The following is a 17,583-nucleotide window of genomic DNA, read 5'->3' as shown; positions in this document are numbered from 1 at the left end:
CACTACTTTAACAAGTTAGGAACTACAAAGAATTTGAAGATATTGACAATCATCTTGAATGTTACAATGAAAATGAAATTTTGGAGGATGTAGTCATCGCCAACATTGTATGAAGGCAGTCTATTATCGGCACTAGGTGTCTGTGTTGATTTTGTTCACAAATAGTCAAAAGGATGGGATGTAGATTAATTTCTCCATTGATAAGTATTGGGATCTCTGTTCCCCATTACTACCTCTCCAGTGACATTTCCATCCATCCAATATCTACTCCTGCCTCTCATCACTCTTTATATATCTGAAAAAGAAACATTTGGTATCTCTTTTTCTATTGTCGGCCAGTTTGTCTTCATATCTCATCTTTTCTCTCATTATTGCTTTATTAGATGCTTTCTGTTGGTTTTCAAAAGCTTCCCAGTCCTCCAGCTTCTAATTAGCTTTTGTTATATTGCATGCCCTCTCTTTTTTTATGCTGTCACAGTTGCCTCATCCAACTTTAGAATGCTTCTTCTTCTGCGGGATGTACCAGTACTGCACCTTCTCAATTACACCCAGAATCTCCAGCCATTGCTGCTCTGCTATCATCCCTGCTAGTGTTCCTTTCCAATCAAATTTGGTCAGCTCCTCTCTCAGGCTTCTGTAGTACCCTTTACTTCGCTGTGATACCAGTGCATCTGATTTTAGCTTCTTCCTCTGAAACTGCAGGGTGAATTCAATCATATTATGATCACTGCCTCTGAAAGTCTCCTTTAGCTTAACTCCATGATCAAATCTGATTCATTGCACAACACTCAATCAGTATTACCTTTCGCCAGTGGGCTGAACCACAAGCTGCTCTTAAAAAGCCATCTCTGAGGCATTCTACATATTCCTTCTGATCCTATGTTACTTCTTTCTAAGGATTTTATGCCAGTTTTTACCAACAGAGCCACCCCACCCCCTATACCCACCTGTCTGTCATTTTAATACAATGTGTATCGTGCAATTTAAGCTCCCAGCTGTGATCTTCTTTCACCCGTGACACAGTAATGCTCATACTGTCATACCTGCCAATTTCTAACTGCACTACAAGTTCCTTTGCCTTAATTCATGTACTGCGTGCATTCAAATGTAACACCTTCAGTCCTGCATTCATCACCTTTTTCAATTTTGTCTCCAGGTTACCAGAAGTTAAATTCTTAAGCCCTTTCTAAACTTTTTGATTTTTTCATTATTCTGGAGATTTCCGTAACTCACCTTCACTTTTATTTTATCCATGCTTTTCCAGGCTGTTGACTATTTAGTATTTAGTGTAACGCCCTGTCCACACAGCCCTAATTCTGCTATTCACCAGGACCCTGGTACCAGCATGATACAAGTCGAGCATACCCCATCAGAACAGCTCCTTCCTTCCCAATGTCACACGCATTCAAGCCCACTTCGCTCATACCAATCTTTGAGTCACACGTTTAGCTCTCTGATCTTACTAATCCTCTGCCAATCTGCGTGTGGCTCAGGTAACAGTCCAGAGGTTATCTTTTCAATTCTGAATTTTCATTTAGATCTGAGTTGCTTATAACCCCTTGGCAGAATCTCTTTCCTTATTCTTGCTATGTTATCGGCACACACATGGACCACTAGGTCTTTCCCCTCCCTGTCTAAATCCCTCTGCAGGTCAGATGAGATGTCCCAAATCCAAGCACCAGACAGACAACACAGCCTTCAGGACTCTTGATTCTTGAGACAGAGGGTTGTGTCTATTCCCCGGCTATACTGTCCCCAATTACAACTACATTTCTCTTCTCTCCCCGCTTTTGAATGGCTCCCTGAACACGGTGTCGTGGTTTGGTTGCTCATCCTCCCGTAGCCCCCACTCTCCACCGCACAGGGAGCAACAATCTCAGACCTGCCGGCCAAGCTCAAGATCTGTGGCTCTTCCATCACTGCCTCTTCAATCCCCCTATCTGCCTCACTCACAGCACAGCCTCTTGTCCCTGGCCACAGACCAAATATGAAATAGTTAATCTAATGGCCGTCTCCTGAGACAGTGTCCAGATCATTCTCCCCCTCCCTGTTGCATCACAGTGTCATCAACTTTGAGCCTGACTTCCTCAGGCAGCCAACACTTACCACAGATGCGATCACCACGAACCACATTGGGGCCCACTAGCTGCCATATCACACAAGTATTCATTTATTTATTGAGATACAGCACAGAATACACCTTTCCGGCTTCTCAAGCCACACCACCCAGCAATCCTAGCTTAATCACAAGACAATGTACAATGACCAATTAACCTACCAACTGGTACACCTTTGGACTTTGGGAGGAAGCTGGAGCACCCGAAGGAAACCCAGGTGGTTACCAGGGCAACATATAAACTCCTTACAGGCAACAGCGGGAATTGAACCCGGGTCACTGGTACTGTGAAGTGTTGTGCTAACCACTACGCAACAATGCCGTCCCAAATCATGGTGAGATGCCAGTAAGTAGATGGTAATGCCTTAACCATTTCTGTGTTGTAAGGCCATTAGGGCCCCTTCCATCCTTACCAAGGGAAGTACTAACCTTCTCTCCTTTGTACAACACATCACATGATCACACATTCCTTTTTTATTTAATTTGTTGTAACTTAGTATCTTTAATTACATAAAACTAATAATAATACTACATAAAAGAAAATGTTTACCAGAACTTACCTGCTGCTCACCACTGACTCACTCACACAATGGCTGGTCAAAAATGATGTAAAATAAGGCACTACATCATGATATATTGCAGGAAATGAAAATTCAAGCTGCAGAATGCAATGTATTTGAATATAAGATTGGATCATTAACAGGAAACAGTGTACGCATTAACAGGTCTTTTTTTCCACTTGGTAAGATGTAATGAGCTTTGTGCCATTGGGATCAATATTGGACACTTTTTTTTTGCTTTGATTTCAGCAAAGAGCAAGTGTTGTCCCAGGTACACAAGATGTTGGAGATCCGGAGCAACCAAACAATATTCTGGAAGAACTCGGAACAGCTCAGACAGTGTATATGGAAAGGAGTAAACAGTCAATTTTTAGGGCTGAGACCCTTCATCGGGACTGATGAAGCATCTCAGCCCGAAACGTCAACCGTTTATTCTGTTCCATAGACGCTGCCTGACCTGCTGAGTTCCTCCAGCATTTCATGTGTGTTGTTCTGATGTCCGATGTCCCAGTTAGCGGGATTGATCAGTTGTGTCATTGTCTACCTTAAGGGCTCATGTTAATAATCTGGACTCTCTCCTGATCAGGTAAACTTTCCAGTTCTTCAAAGTTCAGGTGGTTGTGAATCCCAGAATCAAGATTCAAAATATAGCATTATCTATCATGAGTTATTCAAAGCATATGTCATTGAAATCATTGACAATTTCCACGACAGAAGGACTTGCAGAGTCTGGGACACTGCTGTAGAAGAGTGGGTCAAGGAGTACAAACTTAGGCTACCTTGAAAGGGACATCATATGTAGCTAATGTGTGAAGAAGACTTTTGTCATGCTGGCCTTCAGTCAAGGCAATGATTATGGAACTTAGGATGTTTCAATCTAGTTGTACAAGATATTAATGCGACCACATTAAGAATATTGTGTCAGTTTTACGTGCTCTGCTACAGGAAAGATGCAGTTAAGCTGGAAATAGTGCAGAGGAGGTTTACAAGCATGTTGCCACAATTCAAGGGACTAAGTTATTAAGTAGTCAAGCAGATTGAGACATTTTTCATTGGAGCATAGGAGAATGCAAGCTAATCTTAAAGAGGAGTATAAAATCAGGTTGAGCAAAGGCTGTTTGACTGTGAAACCTTTGCATGTATTGTGTCTATTGCCAGTGTAAAACTTCAATCTAACCTTTAATTACTTTAAATCTGTGCCCCTGTTTTCTGTCCTCAGCTGATGGAGCTGGGTGCTATTTATTTATTTTCTCTAACTTCTTCATAACTTTATACTTTTTAATTACATCTCCCCTCAGTTTCTTCTATCTCAAAGAAAACAACCCAAGCCTACCCCGTCTTCCTTCATAGCTGAGGTCTTGCTGTCTTGTTGACTGAGCTTCCTCAAGATCAATGCCACGTTTCCAGGGAATATACATGTTACCTTCATCCTTGAGCTGACCGCACTGCTGGATATTTGCAGTAGCTAACAATGGTTTTAGTGATACAATCTGGGAAGGAGGTCTATCCTCCACCTCCATGATTACTTTCTCCATTCATAGTAGCAGACCATATTACCATAAGACATAGGAGCAGAATTAGGCCATTCAGCCCATCGAGTCTGCTTCATCCTTCCATTATGGCTGATCCCAGATCCCACTCTAGCTCACACAGTTGCCTTCTCGCCATAACCTTTGATGCCCTGACCAATCAGGAAATGATCAACTTCTGCCTTAAATACACCCACAGTCTTGGCCTCCACTGCAGTCTGTGGCAAAGCATTCCACAGGTTCACTACACTCAGGCTAAAAAAATTCCTCGTTCCTCTGTTCTAATGGGTGGCCCCTCAATTTTGAGGCTATGCCCTCTAGTTCTGAACTCCCTCACCACAGGAAACATCCTCTGCACATCCACCTTATCTAGTCCTTTCAACATTAAGCAGGTTTCAATGAGATCCCCCTGCATTCTTCTAAATTCCACCGAATACAAGCCCAATGCTGCCAGACGCTCCTCGTGTTAAGCCCTTCATTCCCAGAATCATCCTCATGAACCTCCTCTGGACTCTCTCCAATGACAACACATCCTTTATGAAATATGGGCCCACAAATTGCTGACAATACTCCAAGTGCAGCCTGACTAGTGCCTTATAATGCCTCAGCATTATCTCCTTGCTTTTATATTCTAGTCCCCTTGAAATGAATGCCAACATTGCATCTGCCTTCTTTACCACAAACTCAACCTGTAAATTAACTTGCTGTGAGTCTTGCACAAGGACCCCTAAGTCACTTTGCAACTCTGATGTTTGAATTTTCTCCCCATTTAGATAATAGTCTGCACTTTTGTTCCTTTTACCAAAATGCATCTTCATGCATTTCCCAACATTGTATTCAATCTGCTATTTTTTTTTTGCCCATTCTTCCAATTTGCCTAAGTCCTGTGCAATCACATTGCTTCTTCAGCACTACCTACTCCTCCACATATTGTCTGCAAACTTTGCCACAAAGCCAGTAATTACATTATCTAAATCATTGACAAACAATGTGAAATGTAGCATTCCCAATACTGTACCTACCCCTGAGGAACACCACTAGTCACTGGCACCGACCTTTGATAATAGCTAGTGCCTTCCTGAGGCAACATCTCTTGTAGGTTCTTAAAATATTGTAGATGGATATGCCCATAATGAATTGGGCAAATCCCACTACTCTCTGCAGCTTCTTAGATTCCTGTCCATTCAAACTGCCATACCAGGCCATGATGCAACCAGTCAGGATACTTTCAACAGTACACGTGTAGCCTTAACCTCCTAAGAAAGTAAAACCTGCTTTACTTGTGATTGCATCTATATGCTGAGCCCAGAAGAGGTCATCTGATATGTTAACACCCAAGAGTTTAAAGCTGCTAACTCTCTCCAATGCCAGCATGTTCTCCCTCCTTCCCCTTCCTGAAGTCAATAGTCAGATATTAAGTTTTGCTGAAATTGAGTGGGAAGTCATTGCTGTGGCACCACTCAACGAAGCATTCAGTTGATATGGTGACACTATGTGAGACCAGCATTGCAAGCTGATGAAGTCTACATTTCAGAAATGAGAAATTTCTCATGCAACTCTATTTGAGGCTTTTGAGCATCTTACCAATTGATGAGTATCAGTGTGCTTTCCTTTCAGTCTGGATAATCTACTGGTACGTTTGATGCCCTCACTTAAAGTATGCATGCACTCTGTCACCCACCATCTGGCAGTTTACTGGATCAACTATTGGAAGTAGGAACATTGGATGTTTTTCTCTCACTAACTTAGACTGCTGATGCTACTTGGAGGTGCTCCAATATGCCATCCAAAGTGAAATCCATGCAGATAGAAGCCATCTGCTATGCATGGCACTGAGCAGCAATTTGGCCAATCATGCCATCAAAGGAGTTGGCCAAACTGATGTGTAGAATTAAAAAATTAACTTAATACTCAATGCCTTTGTTCCCCTGTTGCATTAAGATTCAGAAGTCTTTATTTTGCTGTCACAGGAGGATGGTGTCTCATTTTGATTTCTTTGCTTTGTAGCTCAGAGTTCATAAATAACACAAGAAAATTACTGAACATAATCGTCAAGTATAAAATTTTAATTAAGGAACAGATGCTAGTGAAAATTTTGAGGCAGAAATGTGATATTTTTGTAGTGTAAAAAGAATGATGAAATGCTGTTGCCTTAATTTATAACAAGCCCTGAATTTCAGCACTGAAGCAGTCAATTGAAGTTGCAGTTACATTTTAATATGTATGCAAAACTTCTTAATATAAAATTAGCTTTATTTATAGGCTATGATCCACACGGGGATTAAAAATCAATTCTCATCTAACAAACATACTTATAAGTAATTAAAGAAATTCTCAGCAGTATTATACATAATAAACAACTAATATTTCATCAGATGTCCATGCATACCTTGCTGTGTAATGAAAAGTCATATGCTGTTATCATCATAGGTGAAGAGACAGGAACATTAAGTGTGAGAGAATGGTATTTATGGCCAGGATATTCCAGTTTGATTTTCTGACACCTTCCATGTTAATTCACACCAACCAGAACAGATGGAGGGATTGTCACAGTATCTAATATAGGGAAGGAGATAAAGTGAGCCAAAGTTCCTATTTCTTGATGTTATCCAGCAGACTTGGCCTAAAAACATGCACATGTATCTAAAGGCTAATGCTAAGAGAGTGCATAACTTGTAATAATTCTCTTGGAAATTTTGCAACTGGTCTCCAAAAATGATTGATGTAAGTTACATAATCCAGAGTTCAAACAACATTCTAACACTGGTTGATGTCCTTTGAAAAGAAAGTGAATGGAAAGTATAGAATGGGTTGAATTCTCAGCACAAGCAATTGATTTGCAAATAATAATCTGCATTTCGGAATTTGTTTATTGCTACTAAAGATATCCTGGCATGGTATTATATGGTATTATCTGATTATCAATTGTGTGACATTGAAAACTCGAATTTAAGAAGCCAGGAAATATAAAAGATATTATCAAGGTCCTCTTGGTACCTCTGTACAAGATAAAAAAAGAAATCTTCGATGTCTTTAGCCGCAAATGAATCATATATTTGAAACACTGGGCATTCCAGCGTCCCATAGTTGATATTGTGTTTGTCAGATTTTGGCAATGTGTCAACTCTACTCGATTATTTATCTTAGCTGAAAATCAGAATATAATGATTTTGGTTGAATCATTTGTGCGACATATTGACATTTCTAATTTTCACCCTACTTGTGCTGTTTAACATATTTTATAATGTCAGTGGCATTGGAAAAATGTATCACATAAAGTAGTAAACCCTCCAATTTTCTTCCAAGATAATGGTTGAGACAAAGACAAGTGTCATTTGATCCTGTTTCAGAGGAGCAATGTCTGCATTGGATCCGAATCCATAGAATTCAGCTGGAATTTCATGTACAGGGCAAGGATATTGGAGAAGGATGGGAACAGGTTGTCATTTTGCTGGTAATTATGTGATGCTGATTAACAAGGCGAACCAATGAAAAGAAATAGATACATGGAAATTATTCATATCCAAAGAATGAGTGCTGGGCAAGTACAAAAATGTGCATCCAGTTGCCGGACCCACAAAGAATTCATCTTTGAAGTACCATGGAACTGAATGCTTTTTAACAGTAGGTCTTGCCAATGAAATCTGTTGAAGTGTGACGATGTTAGAAAATGTTTTGTTGGAATGCAAGCGTTTTGAACAAATCAGGCATTATAGCCTATATCAAGCTGTCAACTGTGAAGGGAGTCGTGGTCTTCCTTGAACCATTGCTGTTTATGAAATGATTAAATCCCACAATGCTTTAGAACACCTGAGGACTCTCCAGCTTTGACTCAGAGGTTGTTATCATCTGTGAAAATAACCAAGCCTCCAAGGATGTTAGAGAAAGCTGCAGGGATTGAAAGTTGAATGACTCACACTCAACCTCCCCACATTCCCTATAGCATGTCATAGCTTAACTTGTGCTTTTGATTATGCAGTTGTGTAGTCAACTAGGTTTGCAATTGCTTATTAAGATGAAATTGCAGATGAGCTTAGAACATGGATCAGCACGTAGAATTATGACATTGTAGCCATTAGTGAGATTTGGTTGCAAGAGCATCTCAGTGTTCTGGGGTACTGTTGTTTTAGACATGTTAGAGGGAGAGGTATTAAAGGGGGAAGGGTGGCATTACCTGCCAGGAAAAATGTCATGGCAGTGACAGACTGGAGAGCTCATCTGCTCAGGCTATCTGGGTGGAAACAAGGAAGAAGAAAGGATTGACCACGTTAATGGGATTGTATTATAGACCTCCCAGTAATCACCGTTATTTAGAGGAACAAAATTGTAGAGAGATAGCAGACAGTTGCAAGAAAAGTAAGGATGCAATAATAGGTGATTTTAACTTTCCACATACTGACTGAGAGTCCCTTATTTTGAAGGACTGGATGGAATAATGTTTGTCAAATGTGTACAGGACAATTTCCTTAATCAATATATTGAGGTCCCAACTAGAGAGAGTGTGATACTGAGACAGAACAGTTGACAGAAGTTTGTGTAAAGGAACACTTTGTATCTAGTGATCATAGTTTCAGTAGTTTCAGGATAATTATGGAGAAGGATATGACTGGTCCTTGGGATGTGATTCTAGATCAGATTGTGGGCAGTTTTGAAGTGTGGATTGGGATAGCTTGTTTTCTGGAAAAGGAATGAATGCTTGGTAAGTGGGAAGTGTCAAAAGTGAAATATTGAAAGTAGTAAGTATGAATATTACTGATAGAGTAAAGTGCAAGACAAACAGATTTAGGCAACATTGGTTTTTGAGGGAGGCACATAGCAAGTATAGGCAGCGAGGAACAAATAAGGCATGAGGAGTATAAGAAATGTAAGAGAATATTTAAGAGGGAAATCAGAATGGCTAAAAGAAGGCATGAGGTTTCCCTGGCAGACAAGGTGAAAGAGAAGCCAAGGGATCTTTACAGATATATTACAAGCAAAATGATAGCAAGAGACAAAATTGGTCTAGTTCCATATCAACATGGTCATCTATACATGGAGCTGAAAAAGATGGAGGAGATCTTAAATAGACTTTTTTGCATCTGTATTTACTCGGGAGATGGACACAGAGTCTATAGAACTAGGGTAAAATAGTAGTGAGTTCACAGATTATATCCAGATTACAGAAGAGGAGCTGCCTGATATCTGAAGGCAAATTAGGTTGGATAAGTCCACAGGGCCTGACACAGGCCCCCTCAAACCTTGTGAGACATTAGTGCAGAAATTGCAGAGGCCCTGGTTGAGGTAATTTAAACATTCTTGGCAAAGGGTGAGGTGACGGAGAATAGAAGGACATTAAAGTTTTTCCATTGTACTAGAAAGGGTCCAAGAATAAGCTCATAAATTATAGGTTGGTGAGCCTGAAATCAGTAGTAGGTAAAATACTGGAAGGTATACTAAAGGATAGGATATATACTATCCTAGACCAAGCCCATCAACGACAAGCCGGAGAATCCTTAGAGGCTTTGTTCTCCACTGAGAATTCTATTAACAAACACGTTGAAATGAACCCAGTTTATATCCCACTTCAGCATCAAGTCGTCAGTCCAGAGCCAAGAGCCAATTCACACCTGATTACACGCGTCAATCAATGAGGATGACATTAATCCTACATTACGGCCCAGACAACACTTGTCAGCTAATAGGATTTTAATGAACCAATTGCGGATTACATAATCGGTAACCAATAGGAATGGCATACATACACACACACACACACACACACACACACACACACACACACACTCACACACAGACAAATCAAGAGCAGTATAGATTGTTGCCTCAGTGACTGTAGGCCTATAACTTTTCGTGTGCTGCAGGGATTGGTGCTGGGTCCATTGTTGTTTGCCATGTATTTTAATGATTTGCCTGGTAATGTGGTTAACTGGATCAGCAGATTTGTGGATGACACCATGATTGGGGGTGTAGTGGACAGCGAGGAAGATTACCACAACTTGCAGCAGGATCTGGACCAGCTGGAAAAATGGGCTCAAAAATGGCAGATCAAATTTAATGCAGATAAGCGTGAGGTGTTACGGTTTGGGAGGACAGACTAGGGTAGATCTTACACAGTGAGTGGTAGAGCACTTGAGGAGTGCGGTAGAAAAAACATTTCTGGGAATACAGATCCATAATTCTGTGGAAGTAGAGTTAAAAGTAGATAGAGTCATAAAGAGAGCTTTTGGCACATTGGCCTTCATAAATCAGAGTACTGAGTACAGAAGATGGGATGTCATGTTGAAGTTCTATAAAACCATGGTGAGGCCTAATATGGAGTATTGTGTGCAGTTTTGGTTGCCTACCTACAGGAAAGATATCAACAAGACTAAAAGAGTTCAGAGAGAATTTACAAAGATATTGCCAGGACTTAACGACCTCAGTTATAGGGAAGTGATGAATAGATTAGGATTTTATTCCTTGGAAGATAGGAGAACGAGGGAAAAGTTGAAAGAGGTATACAAAATTATGGGGGGTAGAGACAGAGTAAATTCAAGCAGGCTTTTTCACTGAGTTCGGGTGACACAAGAACTGGAGGTCACATCTTAAGCGTAAAAGATGAGTATTAAAGGAAAACCTGAGGAGGAACTTCGTCATTCAGAGGGTGAAGTGAGTGTCGAACAAGGTGACAATGGAAATGGTGGATGCAGGTTTAATTGGAACATTTAAGAGAAGTTTGGATACGTACGTGGATGAAGGGTATGGAGGGCTGTGGCCAAGGTGCAGATCAATGGGACTAAGTAGATTAACAGTTCGACATGGACTGGAAGGGCCAAAGAGCTTGTTTCTGTACTGTGGTGTTCAGTCAGCAGAAGGAATACATTTGCATATAAAGGCTGCTTCTCTTAATGACTATTCCTTGACACATCATTTTTCTTGGTCTCATAATACTTGGTGAATAACAACTTACAACCATAAGACATGGGAGCAGATTTGCCCCATCAGGTCTGCTCCATGATTTAATCAAGCTGAATCAACCAAATGTTAATGATTTGGACTGTAGGATTAATGGATATGTGGCTAAATTTGCCAATGATACAAAGATAGGTGGAGGAGCAGGTGCTGTTGAGGAAACAGAAAGCCTGCAGAGAGACTTGGATAGTTCGGGGGAATGGGCAAAGAAGTGGCAAATGAAATACAACGTTGGTCATGCACTTTGGTGGAAGAAATAAACAGGCAGACTATTATTTAGATGGGGAGAGAATTCAAAATGCAGAGATGCAAAAGGATTTGGGAGTCCTTGTGCCGGATACCCTAAAGGTTAACCTTCAGGTTCAGTTGGTGGTGAAGAAGGCGAATGCAATGTTGGCATTCATTTCTAGAGGTATAGAATATAAGAGCAGAGATGTGATGTTGAGGCTCTATAAGGCACTTGTGAGACCACACTTGGAGTATTGTGTGCAGTTTTGGGCTCCTTATTTTAGAAAGGATAGACTGACATTGGAAAGGGTTCAGAGAAGATTCACGAGAATGATTCCAGGAATGAAAGGGTTACCATATGAGAAACATTTGGCAGCTCTTGGGCTGTATCCCTTGGAGTTCAGGAGAATGAGAGAGGATCTCATAGAAACATACTGAATATTAAAAGGCCTGAACAGATTAGATGTGGCAAAGTTATTTCCCATGGTAGGGGAGTCTAGGACAAGAGGGTACAATTTCAGGATTGAAGGACGTCCATTTAAAACAGAGGTGCAGGGAAAGTACTTTCGTCAGAGGGTGGTAAATCTGTGGAATTTGTTGCCACGAGCAGCTGTGGAGGCCAAGTCATTGGGTGCATTTAAGACAGAGATAGATAGGTTCTTGATTAGCCAGGGCATCAAAGGGTATGGGGAGAAAGCAGGGGAGTTGGGATGGCTGGAAGAATTGGATCAGTCAATGATTGAATGGCAGAGCAGACTCAATGGGCCAAATGGCCTACTTCTGCTCCTATATCTTAAGCTGATTTATTGTCGCTCTCAACTGCATTTTCTTGCCTTCTCCCCTTAACCGTTGATGTGCCTACGAATCGAGAACCTGTCAACATCTGCTTTAAATATACCCAATAATTTTGTCTCCACAGCCATCTGTGGCAATGAATTCCACAGAATCACCATACTCTGGCTAAAGAATTTCCTGCTCATCTCTATTCTAAAAGAACATCCTTCTATTCTGAGGACTTCTGGTCCTAGACTCCCCCACTATTGAAAACATCATCTCCACGTCCACTCTATCTATGCCTTTCAATATTCAGTAGGTTTCAATGAGATCCCCCCTCATCCTTCTAAACTCCAGCAAATACATGTCCAAAGCCATCAAATGCTTCTCATATGTTCACCTTTTCATTTCCAGGATCATTATTGTGACCCTCTCTAATGCTGACATATCCTTTCTTAGATATAGGGCCCAAAACTGCTCACGATATTCCATATGCCATCTAACTATTGCCTTATAAAGCTTCAGCATTAGATCCTTGAAGTGCAACGTTTGGTGCTGTCTTCTCTTGTGCTGGTGCTGTCATGACTGTGTGTTACAAAATGCTTGTGAATGCTATATTCCACATACTAATGGGGAACCCATCATTTGGAATTAGAGAAAGGTAACATTATTATGTATCTCTGTGTTCCGAATTCTTGAGCTGTCTCTCATAATGACGAGAAGGTACAATGCCTCATTAAATTAACTGTGAAGATCAGCAGAACACAATTGGCAGTCTGATTTGTGGAGAATGTTTTTAAAAGTACACCAACGTAAATCTTCTTCTCAGACAGTTCTTTAGGGGTTGAAAGTGACTTGCTTCTGCCTCAGCACTGTATGTTCTGAAGTACTAGTAGATGTTACACTTTTTAAAGGAATCTTTGAGAACATTCTTGAATTGTTTCCTTTCTCCTCCTGGTAATCTTTTGCCAGAACAGAATTCGGAGTATAGATCCTTGTTTCAGAAGATTGGTGATGGGTATGTTTTCTAAGTGACCATTCTGAGTCACTGTGTCTTACCTGAATCTCAGTGTTAGGTTGTCGGCAAGGGAAGGCTGCTGATGTTGGAGATGGAGCAAGGTCTACAATGCCATAGGATATGGAATCCATGTGTCTGATGCGGACTGTGGGATGAATACTAAGGTAGCCCAATAGACCATGAGCATTGCGGACAATTTCTTATCTCAATCTTCAAACGCTATTTATCTGGAGAGACATAAGTTGTGCTCTTTCTGTAAAGGTGACAGTAAATTACATTACTGGTATCTTCCTTTACTGAGACCCTGTTCCTGAGATATATTTCAGGTTTTGATCTGTACAGTCTGAGTAGGATCTTTGTTTAGTTGATGTTAACTATAAGGCACATTCTCACATACTGTATCTTCAGTGAACGTCTGCTTCACTATAAATGGTGAAATTATTTTCACTCTAAAATGCTTCTAATCCCCTCACAAGAATATTTTAATGTTACACCTCAGTATAGCAGTTTCTTGCTGAAGCATGGCCCTTTTGTACCTCAGGATTATGCACCATTTGCAATGGCACAGAAGATTAGGCACTATTGTGATTTTAATGACTTCCACAGATACAAAAGATAAACTAACTACCGTGCAGAAGTGAGATTAATCAGCCTACAACAATCTAGTTTCTTGACAAAGTTAAACTATTGGAATCATTTGAGCGACACACACAAAATGCTGGAGGGATTCCTGATGAAAGTTCTCAGTGCAAAACATCAACTATTTAATTCCCCTCCATAGATGCTTCCTGATTTGTACAATTCCTCCAGCATTGCCTCTGTGTGTGTATGCATGTGTTTGTGTATGTGTTGCGTAAGATTTCCAGCATCTACAGAATCTCTTGTTGCATTTGATTTTCAAGTATTGCTGTCTTGGAGGCCCTTGACATAATTCTTTGGATCTCAGGACCTTTATGTAGGATAGTTTCACTCAAAGGTTAATTATATTAACATTGCTAGAAATGAGTTGTTAATTCTGACAACAGAACCACTGAAAAACTTTTGGATTTGGGTAGAAATATGTTATTATAATATCAACCATGATTGAATGACAGAACAGACTTGATGGGCTGACTGGCATGTGTGCACGCACGCATGCACACACACACACACACACACACACACACACAGATATATGATCCTTTGTCTCATGGAACCATTTTATGATCTTTCATGGTACAGTCAACCTCATTTGTGGACTACCTCTATAAGTACTTATGTATTCAGAAACACAAACGTTATTGATTCAAAACACTAAAAATTCTAACTATAACATATCTTAATCCATCTCATTGAATTTGCCATTAGTTAATCTTAAAGAAAGTTCCGAATTTCACACTTGCCCACACACTGGCAAAGATCAATTCACTCCCTGGGTGCTAATACTTGTTTTTTTTTGTAAATTCCAGACAGCAGACCAACAAATTGAGCTTTGCTTTCTTTACTCTCCATTGTTGTGTGCAGACGTGTGGGTATGAATGTTCCTGGCAGCTATCCAAAGTGTTCTCTGGAGCACTAAATTACTCAAGAATGTTACTTTTCTTATTGGGATCAAATTGGCTAAATTGTGCCTCACACCTTTTCCTTTCAACAAAATATTTATAGCAACATCCTATTATTGATCCATTTTATCTTTTCCTTTGTGTGAGGCAATTGACAAACATTGAATTCACCATGCTGAAAATATATCTTTACCTCTCTTGAGTTAGCAGTGTTTTCATTATTTGGTTTCACAGGCTTCACTGATTCTCTAGTAACAGGTACAACTCAACACTTGGATCAGGATGGGGAGCATCAGCAATGATTTTAAGGAGGATTACAGAAGAGTCCACCTAATTCCTGTTCAACCCCATCTTTACAATATGTTCTTCACAGGCAGGATTCCTTGGATGATCAATAGAAATTTAAATCCTGACTAATGTCTTTCTCCGCTTTGATCTGCAAATGCTGCTCCTGACGTACATAATTAATAGCAGTGTACTCCGGTGGCCTCATGTACTGAGGATATGAATCTACACTTGTAATTTGTGGGAACATAATACAAAGGAATGGTGGAAACTATCGTGATTGATTAACACACAAAAAATGCTGGAGGGACTCAGCTGGTCAGGCAGCATTTATGGAGGGGAATATAAAGTTAACATTTTGTGCCGAAACCCTTCATCAGGACTGGAAAGGAAGTGGGAGGGGAAGAAGCTAGATTAAGAAGGTGGGGGGGGGTGAGGGGAAGGAGTACATGCTGGCAAGTGATATATGAAGCCAGGTGAGGGATAAGGTGGGTAGGTGGGGAAGAGGAGGCAGAGTAAACACTGGGAGCTAATAGGTGAAGGGCTAAGAAGTAGGAACCTGATAGGGGAGAATGGTGCACTCCGGAAGAAAGAGGAAGCAGAATGAGGAATGGAAAAAGAGAGAAGGGGGAGGGGGCGAGAAATTACTGGAAGTCAGAGAAATCAGTGTTCATGCCATCAGGTTGCAGGCGACCTACATGGAATGTGAGGTATTGCTCCTCCAACCTGTAAGCGGCTTCATGTGTCAGTAGGGGAAGCGGTGGATCGACATGACAGAATGGGAATTAGAAGTCACATTGAAATGGATGGCCACAGGAAAATCATGCCTTTTGTGGCAGACAGAGTGAAGGTGCTGGAGGAAGCAGTCCCCCAATCTATGTTGGGTCTCACCAATGTAAAGGAGCCTGCAAAGGACCACCAGATACATTAGATGACTCCCAACAGATCAATAAATAGATAGATACTTTATTGATCCCAAAGGAAATTACAGCGTCACAGTAACATAACAAGTGCACAGATATATAAATATTAGAAGAGAAGTAAGAAAGAATAAAAAATAAGTTACCTCAAACAGTCTAACAGTTGGAGGCCTTCACTTCCCTGGCTATAGGTTGACTCATTATAGAGCCTAATGGCCGAAGGTAAGAATAACCTCATCTAGCACTCTTTGGAGCAACACAGTTGTCTTAGTCTATCACTAAAAGTGCTCCTCTGTTCAGCCAAGGTGGTATGCAGAGATTGAGAAATTCACAGGGTGAAGTGTTGCCTCATTTGGAAGGACTACTTGCGGCCCTGAATGGTGGTCAGGGAGGAAGTTTTGGAGCAGGTGTAGCATTTGTCACACTTGCAAGGATAAGTTCCAGGTAGGAGATTAATAGGGAGAGACAAGTGGATAGGGGAGTCATATAGAGAGGGATCCCTGTGGAAAGTGGAGCACAGAGGGAATGAGGGAAAGATGGGTTTAGATGGTCCCATGTAGATGGCAAAACTTACAAAGAGCAATATGCTGGATACAGAGACTCATGGCATGGTTGATAAGGACAAGAAAAGTCCTATTCCTGCTTTAGCAGAAGGTGGATGGATTGAGTGCAGATGTGTAGAAAATGAAGGAGATGTGGCTGAGGCCAGCATTGATGGTGTTGGAAGGGAAAACCCATTCTTTGATAAAGGTGGACATCTCAGATTTTCCAGAATGGAAAGCCTCATCCTGAGAACAGGTACAGTGGAGACAGAGGAACGCAGTGAAGGGATTATGACTATTATGATTGTACCATTTACAATAACTTTTCATATCCTCACATTACTGCATTTGTCAAAAGGATATCCAACCTTGTCTTGATTTTATTGAGGCAATAACAGTGAGTTCTAAATTGGAACTAAGTCCACAGATCAAGGGAATGTGATTCATCATAGGGGAAACAGTACTCATATTGTTCACTGTTATAACAGCTAAAGAATAATTTCAACAAAAGCTTGCAAAGTGTAATCATTAGGCAGATCACACCATCCATCAGGAGTTTTCAATTCATCAGCTAACTCTGCTTAGATTTGATGGCTGTTCCATGGTTAGATTACAATGCAAAAATTTAGAATATAATCATGGCCAAATGCAGGACCAAGAAATGGACTCAGCTGATTAGCTGATTTAATAATAAATATGCTTCTGAGTTAAGCCGTGGCTCACATCATGAACACTCTAAATCTAGATTGAAACTGTAAGGACTAACTAGATTTATACTATATTTTACATGACCTCAAGATATGCTAAATGAAGTACAAAATGTAGCCTTATAATGACCAAAAGGTAGTTACTCAGTCCTTGTGATCAATGCCAATACAAAGGGAAGCAACTCTATCAGTTTAATTCCCACCTCTAAATTTCTCCATATTCCTGCAATTTATTCTCTTTCACATTTGCCATCAACTCCCCTTTGATCTATGTCTCTATTATCTGAGGCTTAGGCCTAACTTACAGCAACTAATTAAAGTATCAGCATGTTTTTGGCATGTGGGAGATATAGAGCACATCCTAAGGAAACCTACATGGTCATTGAGAAGATGTGTAAACTCAGCATAGCAGTAA

General features: G+C 40.5%; 1 protein-coding gene and 1 non-coding gene across 5 annotated transcripts in view; one reads left to right on the top strand and one right to left on the bottom strand.

The window, feature by feature from the left end:
* LOC140205152 (synaptotagmin-7-like) overlaps positions 1–17,583 on the top strand; it is a 553,316-nt gene that overhangs the window by 259,910 nt on the left and 275,823 nt on the right. The gene's annotated exons all lie outside the window — the stretch shown is intronic.
* Positions 2,441–2,566, bottom strand: LOC140205646 (U6atac minor spliceosomal RNA). Its single transcript, XR_011887914.1, has one exon. It is a non-coding gene; the product is annotated as a U6atac minor spliceosomal RNA (small nuclear RNA).

This window comes from Mobula birostris, chromosome 11 (assembly GCF_030028105.1).
Source record: "Mobula birostris isolate sMobBir1 chromosome 11, sMobBir1.hap1, whole genome shotgun sequence".
Taxonomy (NCBI): Eukaryota; Metazoa; Chordata; class Chondrichthyes; order Myliobatiformes; family Myliobatidae; genus Mobula; species Mobula birostris.
This window is presented reverse-complemented; position numbering and strand designations above follow the sequence as displayed.